The 11,892-nt window shown below is 33.1% G+C and overlaps 1 long non-coding RNA gene across 1 annotated transcript; it reads left to right on the plus strand.

The window, feature by feature from the left end:
- Positions 1-2,361: 2,361 nt before the first annotated feature.
- On the plus strand, positions 2,362-3,234 carry LOC145801139 (uncharacterized). Its single transcript, XR_014342077.1, has 3 exons — positions 2,362-2,458; positions 2,619-2,747; positions 2,843-3,234. It is a non-coding gene; the product is annotated as an uncharacterized LOC145801139 (long non-coding RNA).
- The last annotated feature ends 8,658 nt before the right edge of the window (positions 3,235-11,892 follow it).

The following is an 11,892-nucleotide window of genomic DNA, read 5'->3' on the forward strand; positions in this document are numbered from 1 at the left end:
GAGCGTCCAAAGACCCGCTCGAGCGCCGGATGCACTCTCCCAGAATTTTCTGCAGACGACCAAAATGCTGAGGGAAGGAAATTCACGCTCGAGCGTCCAAACTTTCGCTCGAGCGGAAAGACAACAACAAAAGCCCGCTCGAGCGTCAAACCGCCGCTCGAGCGGAGAGACCAAAACCTGGACAAAAATTTCTAAGTTTTAAAACACAACCAACCTATTCCCAACCTGCCCAACGCGACCCAAAACTCTAACACAAAGAGTAAGGGATAGAAATGAAGATAAAACAACAACGAATCTACGGAACCGAGTCCGAATTACAGTTAAACAATAACAGGGAATACCGGGATCGCTATAAATCCTAACCTATTTCGTGGCTTGGTCTTCTCTGTTCTTCTTCTTCTCTTTGTCTTCTTCTTTGTTCTTCTCTTCGTCTTTTGTCGTCTTCTTATCTTCGTTTTCTTTTCGTCCTCCTCCCTCTTCTGATTCTGTGTCTCTCCCCTCTTTCATTTTTCTAGTCTTTTTTTTTCTTTTTCTCTCCCATCTTTCGTTTTTCTTTTTCCTTTTTTTCCTCTCCCCTCCCTTTTTTTTTTTGATGTCTATTTCCCTTCCTTTATTTTCTTTTTATAAGAACCAATGATTTTTTTTTTTAATTTTAGATATATAATAAATAAATAAAATTATATATATTAAATGTGTCCATAGCGTGTTGTGTCTCTCATTTTTTGAAAATTTGCATGTCCAAGTGTCCATGTCGTGTCCCGTCCCGTGTCCGTGTCTGTGCATCATAGGAAGAAGGTGTGTTTGGTTAGTTTTTGATAACTTTTTTGAATTTTCATTTTTCGTGTTGTGTATAGTAAACTTTTTCATATTTGACTCAAAATCTGAATTGAAGACCAAAAAAGAAGAAGGGGAGGGGGGGTGGTGTTTAATTACTCTTTACCTCCTTGTGGTTTAGCTTGGAAACACATTGCCTCCCTATGGTTTTTGAAATATACATATGACCTCCTTGCAGTTCAGAGTAAAATGCAAAAGTAATGCATTCTGTCAAACTGAACTATTTGTGTAACATGCACTAAATTAAGTGCATGTGATATACGAGCTTTTGCCCTATTATTTTCCCTTCTTTTCTTTATTTTCTTCTTCCTTCCACCTCCTCCCCTTCACTGTTGCACAGTTCACACTCCATCTCCTCTCTTCTTTCTCCTTGTCTCCCTCACTTCCTCCAACAACCCAAGCCCACCATTGCTGAAACCATCATTTTTCCTTGTCATTACACACACGTGTACAGAGGCACTTACACACAACTCCCACCTTTCTCAATCAAGTAACCCAAAGGAGCCAATACTTTTTTCAATTGCACATGTACCTTCACACACTTGTGAAGACAACTTTCTCTTTGACAATGACGTGCAGATAAAAGCTAAGAGTTTTTTTTTTTTCAATAATTTTTTTTAGAATGTTAACTAAACACAGGAGCATCTTTCAATGCGGCAGTTGTTGTTTATTTGTAAAGTTAGAGATTCAAAACTATCAAATCCAAAATTGTACCATTTGGAGAAGTTTATGGAAATGCCATAAGCGCCTATATGGATTATTTCATAAGGGAAAGAACAAGATGGGTGTGGGTTTGGTAAATACAATTGGTAATGGATTTGGCTTTGGAAAGGGTTTGTGATGCTGTATAATTTTGAGAGAGAGAGAGAGAGATTGTAGTGATGCTGGCATTTACAAGAAAATTGGAGAAAAAAAAAAAGGGGGGCAGTATAGACATTTTGTAAAATTTCTTTAACAGAGTTTAGCTTTGCCTTTTACCTTAGACCATAAGGAGGTTAAGTGTATATCTTTAAACTTCAAGGAGCTAATGTGTTTTTTGGCTAAACTACAAGGAGGTAAAATGTAATTAACCCAAAAAAGGAAAGGAAAAAAAAACTAGCAAAAAAAAAAAAGCAAAAATGTGGCAGTTTTTTTTTTTTTTTGGTCTTTAATTAACTTTTTTAAGAAATATTTTACTTTTAGGTGCATCTAGATTAAGCATATCTAACAAGTTAAAATAATTGATGAAAATATTTTAAAAATTATAAAAATGACAAAAATACAAAAAGCAAAAAACTCAAAAAACAGTTTTTTTAATTTAAAAACCAAACAGGCAAATGATTCTTAGCAATGGCAGGTACTCATGCACTCTCTATTGCTCGCATTTGCACAGTGGCCCCTTTGATCTCTGACATGAAACCTTAAGCTTCTTGTCTATGGTTGATTTTCCTTGTATTTGTTAGTTACATGATGAAGCGTTTTGACATTGGTTGGGTCAATGTGGATTTTATTAATGTCATTCAATTGGAAGGATATTGCTTTGCAACTGAACATCTTTGTCTTTTTGGGTTCTGTCTACATACAGGCTTTGTTGCAGATGAGGAACCTCACCGTCAACTTGTCTAGCCCTGATTTTGAGCCAATTGTAAGTATTCTTCTGCTTCAATGATATGGTGAAATGCTTCACGTGACAACTCTTGCAATACTGTTAATGTTTAATATTTTGCTTGTCACTCTTCTAAGAAGTTCTAGCTTGCTGTGACCGTGTATTTCTTAAGTAAAGTTATTTTCATTGACTGTTGCAGAGAGAGGTCTTGTCGTCATATGATGTCAATTCCAAAACTGTAGGAATTGCTACAGGAAATGTCATGAAGAACCAAGAAAAATGAGCTTCTGTGTTGTAGTGTTGAGCACTACTTATAAGCTGCCATGTAGTATGTATCTTTCTTTGATCCCCTCAACAAGTAAGATCTCCAATTTGTGGTTATTGGGTTGACATCTAACTTGAATATCTGTGTTTCTTCATCAGCATTATAGATGAGAAGTCTGACAGTGCTCTCGCGGCATGCTCTGAAATTCACTAGTTCAAGGATATATAAATGCCGCTACAGCTGTAGAATCGGAGAGTATTGCCCGATGAAAGGATAACATCCTCTGATTTTCATGCCTTAAATGACATAAATATCCAAAGGCTGAATGGCAATGTTTTGTACCTGTTTTACTGATCTGGGTCTGTTAGCAGATTGTATGTATGTCTCATAGGATCTGTCGGTGGCAATTTTAGCTTTCTTGAAAATATAATGTCAGTCTCAGTTTGGTGTAGTATAATTTGCCAAGGCAATGTAGCTTTGAGAATTGGGGTTGTAATAATGATGGTTATGCTTTCTTGATCTTTAAGAGCATGGTTTTGTTGTTGTTGTTGTTGTTGTTGTTGTTATATGTGAGAGCCACTTTGACTTCTTGATTTTCTTGCTGGTTATCCTGCATCATAAAAGACAAATTAATGATGACTTTCTATTGTGTGTTTGGATCCCGGAAAATCTTCCTTCAGCCCAAATTAGACTTCAGGAAATCTCGGTTTTATTGCAAAGTATGTTGATCGCTTCTACTAGAAATCTAAATTTGATAGAATTGTGCTGATTTATTAGTATTTGTTGATGGTAAGTGAGGTTGTGCAGTGTGCACTAGGTGAAATTTCTCCAGTTGTGATGTTTGTACTTTGTGTAGTATGTAATTCATTTTGTATTTCTAGTTTGACTGATATTTCTGAGAAGTAATAGGATAATGGCCATAGAATTGCGGATGAAGTTTGGGATTTTGTGATTGTTAATTTTTCTTTCCCCCCCTCTAAAGGAGAGATAGAATTGCATGGTGGCCAAAGCTATGCAAGTCTCCAGCAAGGGATTAAATTCTTTACTAATCCCCTACAAATCATGAATTTGCTGTTAGGAACTGAGCTGGATGTCTAGTTCGGGTTTCAAATGTGTGCCACTTTGGTATTTTTATTCTATGGTTTAGAAATTATCCACCTACTTGCAAACTCAATTTGATCCGTTATTTAATGGGTTAATTGGTAAGTAAAATTTAAATCATTAATTTACGGATGGTGTTACTATTAGCACCTCATTTTCTCCTTTTTAGACCCCAATTTCTTTCATATTTTTATTGCAAATTTAACCCAATACCAAATTTCAATTTTATTCCTATCATTTCTAACCTCCGAAAAACATATCCAAATCCTAACCCTAACCCTACTCTCACTCCCATTGTACCAAACGAGTCGCTACCAACTCTGACACACTTTCTCGCACCATTTACAACATCGGTGATCCATCTCTGCCTTCGTCCCGCTTTCATGGCCCAATAACAGCAACGACTGCTCACTCCAATTGCCTCTTCTCCGTCTTAGCCACCACTTTGATTTTTTCTTTAATATTCTTTTTGAATTATTTATAGATATTGTATATAAGTATATAAAATATAAATATTTTGTAATAAATAATTTCATGTTAAATAAAAAATTAAATATAAATTAATATTAAGATATCAATAAGATAGACAAAAATTAAAAAATAGAAAAAAAAAAAAAAACTAATTTGATCCATGTAATATACATAATTAAGCACATTTTGTCTTTTTTGTTGAATAATGTATGTGTGTGCCTAAAGGCACGGTATAAATAAAATAAGGGAATAAAAAGGAGAACATAAAAAATAAAAATAAAAAATAAAGAGGGAGAAAGGAAGGTGGGCAGGAGAGAGAGAATGCATGAGTGAATAAAAGGGGAGGAAAAGAAGGTGGGCGGGTAGGAATTAAAGAAATCTTGACCCTAAGATGAATTTGAGAATTAATTTCTGCCATTGATACAAAATCTCATAGACATTTTGACACATTTTAAAAAATAGTCCTACTTTATTACATAGATTTATTTGTATGTCGAGCTAATATTTTTTTTTCAAATATCATAATAATTAAATTATAATATTATGTATATAAAAAAAATAAGTATTTCTCATATATAATCCATATAAAATTGGTTATTATAATTTAAATTGAGTTTGTGTAGAAAATAAAAAAGACATGCTGATGTCACTTTTTTTTATTAAAAAAAAGTCTATAGAATGTAAAAAAATAAGCCTTTAGAAATTTGTCACATAAGAAAAAAAACACTACTTTTATTATATATATATATGTGTGTGTGTGTGTGTGTTTATGTGTGTGTGTGATTGATATTGTCTGGTTTAATTTTTGGAATATATTTTTTTTAAATATTTTTATAAAAATTTAAAATTTAAAAACATTCATAAATTTCATATGATATTATATTTCTTAAGATTGAAATAATTTTTAAAATTTTTAAAAAAATAATAGTTATATTTTAGTGAAACACCAATAAATCTCAAAATATGATCTTATAAATTATTTAGTCCTTGTTTTTCTTCTCATGAACCCAAAGGTCCCATTAAAATAGAAATTACACAAAAAAAAGTAGTCACTTGCATGTTTGGGTTTAATTTTTGAGAGATAAAAATGAGTTTCTCTAAATGTGAAATTACACATTTGGGCAATATTTTAGAACAAATCTCACATTACGAATAAGAACATAACACTTCAATGTAATACTCCAATAACGTAACTTTAATGTAACACACTAAAAAATTCTTAAGGCCCCGTTTCGGAACATGTTTTTTTAGTAACATTTTGGCTAAAATATGATGTAAAAAAAACTAGTATGTTTGGGGATGACTTTTTATTTTTTTACAAAAGATGTGCAAAAAGTAGAGAAAAAATGAAATCTTTGATTTTTTTTGTATAAGTTGTTAGTTTTTTGGTTTTTTTAGTGACTTTTTGACTTTTAGGCTAAAAAATGATGTTGTACTTTTCTGAAACGTAACAATGTAACACTCCAAACTTTTCTCAAATGCAATACTCCAATGTAGCACACTAAAAACACTCCCCAGTGTAGTTTTTCCAAACGTAACACTCTCATCAATGTAATCTCAAACATAACATTCCAATATAACACACATAAAAACACTAAAAAAATTACTTAGCATACTTTTTCCAAACATAACATTCACAGTTTGAAATTACACATTTATCCAAAGCTTATTAAGGAATTTTTGTATTGCTTTTGAAATGGTTTGAAAAATCCCACACCCTTTTGGAATAGTTTGAAGAATCTCACATCTTTTTTTTAGAATGTTACATTGGAGTATTACATTTAAGAAAAAATGCACTAATTTTCTTTTGTATGTGTTACATTAAAGTGTTACTATAGCGATCCCGGTTTTCCCTTCATTGTTTAATGGTATTTTAGACTCGGTTCCGTGGATGTGTTGTTGTCTTTTTCTAGTTTCCAACCTTTACTCTTTGTATATGAGTCTTGGGTCGTGTTGGGTAGATTTAAAACACGTTGGTTGTGTTTGGAAACCAAGGGTTAGTGTCCATTAAATTTTCATAATGGTTCATTTAATATCCTTATTAGTGGTTCATTTAATATCCTTATTAGTGGTTACAAACTTGTTCATTTAATATCCTTATTAGTGGTTCATTTAATATCCTTATTAGTGGTTACAAACTTGTTCATTTAATATCCTTATTAGTAGTTCAGTTACTACCCTTATTAGTGGTCCATTCATATTTGTAACTGTGTTCATTTAATGCTAGTTAGTGTTCATTTAATTCTAACTTGTCCTTTCATTTTCCAATTAATGGGCTTTAATAACAACCTTTCAATATCACTTGTTCATCTCCCTTTTGATTTCAAAACCCTAGAACCATCTTCTCTCTCTACACACCTTCTCTCTAGGTTTTCATCTCCCTCTAGTGTAAATCTAGACTAAGTCCTTTGTAAGAAAGGTAGAGTGGGTTGAGGGCTTCATTTTAATCTGAAAGTTTGGCGATTTGGAGCACTTTGGTTTTTGGCCATCATCTTCTCCATTTGAGGTAGGGATTTCTTTGTTCATTTTCAATACTCCATCTATAGATAGACATGTGGTAGTTTTGTATTGCATGAAAATCATATCCGTGTTGGATTTGTTTGAAAATCATGAGGGGAACCTAGGGTTGGTTGTTTGGGAATGGTTTTGTTATCACTGACTGTGGTTTGGACTAATTAGAGAGTAAAATTAGTATGTTATTGTTGAAAGAAGAGAAAGCCCTAAATTATATTTTTATTTGGTAAAATAAAAAGGATTTACGGATTTTGATTTGGTAAAATAAAAAGGATTTACGGTTGAACAATGTTGGTAAATTTCTATTGTTAATATGAGTTGTGTAGAAGGTGTTAACAGTTAAGGGATTAATTATGGTATTGGGGTTATTTTGAAATGAACGTATTGAATCAAGTTGGGTTATGGCTTATTATCCATGGAATTGATTTTGTAAAATGAAGAGAATGTAATTGGTTTTGTGAAAAGGGAAAAGTGTTTTTGGAATAAGTGATGGAACATGTTGACTTAAGAAAATTATGAAGTTGATCTTGAAAATGGTAAATGAAATGTTAACTCTATGTGAGTCTCGGAAAATAAATTTGAGAATTAAACTATTGTATCATGAGTGTCGAATACACACATTTGGGGGTTTTATCCTTACCTATCGTACTAGTGTCGTTGTTGGGTTTAAGGTTTGCTTGAGAGTTGAGTCTCTTTTATTAGGTGTACTGAATACATGCATCTAGAGGTTTTGTCCTTGGTCATCGGTGGAGGATGACATTGTTGTGTTGAATTGTGATGTATGCGTTACACTTGTGTTGGTTAAACATTATTGAATAGTTTATGTGTATGTATTACACTTGTTAGTGATGCTTTGTTGTATTGAGGAATTTGTATATGATAATTGTTTATATACATTGTGTTATGTGGGAGGAGATAGGGGATGTACTCCACGGTTTAGGGGAAGATAGGGGATGGACCTCTAAACCGGAAACTGTTTGACATTGATACAGCACTACAATGTGTATCATTTGTGAAGTATAGAAGTGTTTTTGTTTGATATTGATACAACACCAAAATGTGTATCATTTGTGAAGTATGGAAGTGTTTTTGTCTGAGATTGATACAGGACTAAAATGTGTATCTATTATGAGGTATGAAATGTTTAAAAAGAGTTATTATCTCGCTTATCGCTTTGGCATATCCTTAGCTACTGTGCATATAGCCGGTAGAGCAGAGTTTTAATTGTTATCGTCAGTGTATCTGAATATGTTATGGGTTGCGATGGTTACAATTTTGAAAGGCCGAGCTGCCTCATTTGTGGATTATATACATGTTGATGATTTGTTATTTCCCTTTTATTTAAGGCATGAATGTATTGATATGAATGTATTAGGAACAAACCAAAATGCCATTTTGAGATTTTGGAAAGTGTGAAGGAAAAAGGGGTATTTGTGAACATGTTTTCAAAAAAGGTCATTTTGTTGTAAGTACGGAAAATGGGGGAAGTGTAATGGGCATGGTGAAATTGTTTTTTTTTTCTAAAACTGTTATAGTCATGAAAGTTTGGAAAAATGGGTAATTAAAAGGAAAGAAGGTGTACCGCTTATAGCGTTGAATGAAATGGCTGTTTTCGAGAAAAGTTCATACTTATGTATATTTTGTATAAACTGCCACATTACTATTCTAGTATGAGATTGAGCATTCATGATCATAGCTATCTGTAAGTTGTTATTGTTGAGGATCATGTTGAGATCTCTACTGGACTATATGTTCATCCCACGTTGTTGAATCTTTTTCAGGTGATAGCCAGGATGTGCTACAAGGTTTTGGATCTTCTTATTTATTGGCCACGGGGCCTTTTTTTTTGTGTTGGCGGAATGCCATTTATGTAAAAGGGTTATACCCTTCTTCTTGACTTTTAATGATGTAAGCCCAAGGGCAATTTATTTAGTGTTCTCATGTTGTATTTACTTGCATACGAATGAGAGCAATGCTATTCACTTCTACAAGTTGAATATACGAGTTTATTTCTGCATGTTATCTCTGAAATGGAATTAAGTAAATGAAATTGGTAATACTTCGAGTAATAAAAAGTGGGGCGTGACAGTTACACTAAGAAATTTTTTTAGAGTGTTACATTAGAGTATTACATTTGAAAAATATATACTAAGGAGTTTTTTGAAAGTGTTACTATGGAGTATTATGTTTGAGTGTTATATTAGAATGTTACATATTGAAATTATATATTTACTCAAAGCTTACTAAGGAGTTTTTGTACATTTTTAAAATATTTGAAGAATCTCGCATCCTTTTGAAATGTTTGAAGAATCTCCTATTTTAAGTCATTTTTGTATTCCTTTTGAAATGTTTGAAAAATCTTTAATTTCAAGTCATTCCAAATAAAAAAGAGTTATATATAAAAATTCATCTCAAATTTGATTATCATAGATTGTGTATCTTATCTTTCTAGTACAAAAGAAAAAAAAAAATAGAAATAAAAGTACAATCATAAATTCAATTTTCAAATAATATATTAAATTTATCTTTTCAAAATTAATAGGACTAATTAATTTATAAGAAAACTCTTAAAACTAATCAGATCACCATTATTCAGATGAGATTTATAGATCAATTTTCTTGTATTTTTATCAAATTAATTTATATTTAAAAAAAATAATAATAAATCAAAACCAAAACCAATACCAAATAGAAGCACAAATTCATTTGCTACACAGTTCAGTATCTACCGCTCTCTCTCTCTCTCTCTCCTCACACACGAACAGAGCTGAGCTTGAAGAATATGTCAAGCGGAAGAAGAAGAATTTCTATTTACTACAATAATTGGCTATTAAAAGGTACTCCATCTCCATCTCCATCTCCATCTCTACTTGTTAAAGTTAATCATCCCTCTTCTTTCTTATTTGTTCTGTTTCGTTCTCTCTCTAACACCACCAAAAACCCTACTTCTCCTCCTCAAGGACGCGAACCTAAACCTAAAGCCTTACCCAAACAACCATACAATTTGGGTCCCAATCATCTTCATTCTGCTTTAATTTCCTTCAATCGCATGCTCCGAACGCGACCTTTGCCCCCAATTTCTCAATTCAACAAAGCTTTAGGCTCTATTTTGAAAATGGGTCATTACGCCACTGCTCTTTCTCTTATTCATAACAAGTTGCAACAGTTCCATGGCATGGAAGTTGTAAACATAACACCGTAGAGTATACCACGATCATTGACAGTCTTTGCAAGGATAGAATGGTGGATGATGCTCTCAAACTCTTTTGTACAATGGATGAAAAGGGTATTATCCCAAATGTTGTCACTTATACTTCTTTGATTCATGGCCTATGTAATTTTGGCCGGTGGAAGGAGGCTAATGGAATGTTCAGAGAAATGTTGGATAGTGGTATTGCTCTCGATGTTCATACATATAGTGTGTTGCTGGATGCATGTACCAAGGAAGGAAAGATGAAAGAGGCAGAGGGGGTAGTTGAAGTCATGATACAAAGAGGTGTGGATCCTGATGTAGTCACATACAATACTCTAATGGATGGATATTGTTTGCAAGGCCACATGAATGAAGCAATGAGAGTGTTCAATGCTATGGTGCACAAGGGCCTTCACCCCAATGTTTTTACCTATAACATTCTAATCAATGGATATTGCAAGAAAATGAAAATAGATGAGGCCATGCATCTCTTTCTAGAATTGCCTCGAAGGGGTTTGAAACCTGGCAATGCAACTTTCAGTGCTATGTTACGGGGTTTGTTTCAAACAGGTAGATGTGGAGTTGCTCAAAAACTTTTTAATGATATACAAGCTGCAGGCATAATTCCAAATTCTCAAACTTATGGTATCTTATTGGATGGGTTGTGCAAAAATGGGAATATTTCTAAAGCATTGTCATTATTCCACATGATGGAAAGCAACAGTTTACGTCTTAATGTTGTTATGTACAATATTCTCATTGATGCATTCTGCAAGGATAAAAAGCTTGATACTGCAAGGTCCCTTTTCAGTAACCTTTCTTCCAAGGGATTACAACCTGATGTTAAGAAATACACTACGATGATACAAGGTCTTTGTGAAGAAGGCCTACTGTATGATGCCAAAGAGTTGTTTGTTAAAATGGAACAGAATCATTGTTTGCCAAGTGATGTTACTTACAACACTGTTATCCGAGGATTTATTGAACAACACAAGTGCTATGAGGCATTAATACTCGTTAAGGAAATGGTTCAAAGGGGTTTTTCAATAGATGCATCCACTTTTCCCTTGATCGTAGATATACTCTCAACTAAAGGACAAGATCCTGCTCTCCAAGAAGTGATAAAGAAGTTCATGCCCAAAGATAGTCGTGGAATGCAAGATATTGAGTAAATTGGTTAACCTTTGTGCACTATGCCAAATGTTAGGTGTGTACCCAATCTTTTTCCTCCCAAACACACATTAATGTGTACTATTTGGGTGTTTTTTTTTTTTTTTTTTTTCTTTTCTTAAGCTGTGAAGGTAAAACTACATTATACTAAAATGTGTAGCCTTTTATGCTCATAAAATACCTTTTATTTGGTGAAACTCTTTTAAATATATGTATGGATGTTGCATCTTACCTGTACCAGTATGCACTGCACTAATGACAAATGTAGTACACTGACTGGTACGATATTAATGACATTGGTTATGTTTTATTATGCCTCTTCTCTTACACTAGGATGAAATTATTGGTAAAAATTAATTTGTTTGGTACTGATCTATATTAGCAAGAAGATTGATCGTGGAATTGTTCCTTGTGTAATTTCTACAGTGCTACATTAGATGCTCTTTGCATTAAATAAAAGAAAGAGCCATTGTCTTGTTTCAGTAAATGACTCAATGATACATAAAGCCTGCCTTCTACCAGGTTTTGAATTCTTTTTGCACTGTGCAAGTCAGAAAAACCAACTTGAGAAGCATTTGACCTAAATTACTTTAGGTCTATAACATGGATACATTTTTGCTAGTCACCATTTTCAAAGTTATATTTTTAATTCTTTTCATACATCACTCTTTTTTAATGGAATGTGGATTAAGATGGATTAAAATAACTTAGTGAACCCTTTTTGCAAGTGTATTTTTAAAATGATTTGTAGCTTGCTTG

This window comes from Camellia sinensis, chromosome 10 (assembly GCF_055761805.1).
Source record: "Camellia sinensis isolate YWXY chromosome 10, ASM5576180v1, whole genome shotgun sequence".
Classification (NCBI taxonomy): Eukaryota; Viridiplantae; Streptophyta; class Magnoliopsida; order Ericales; family Theaceae; genus Camellia; species Camellia sinensis.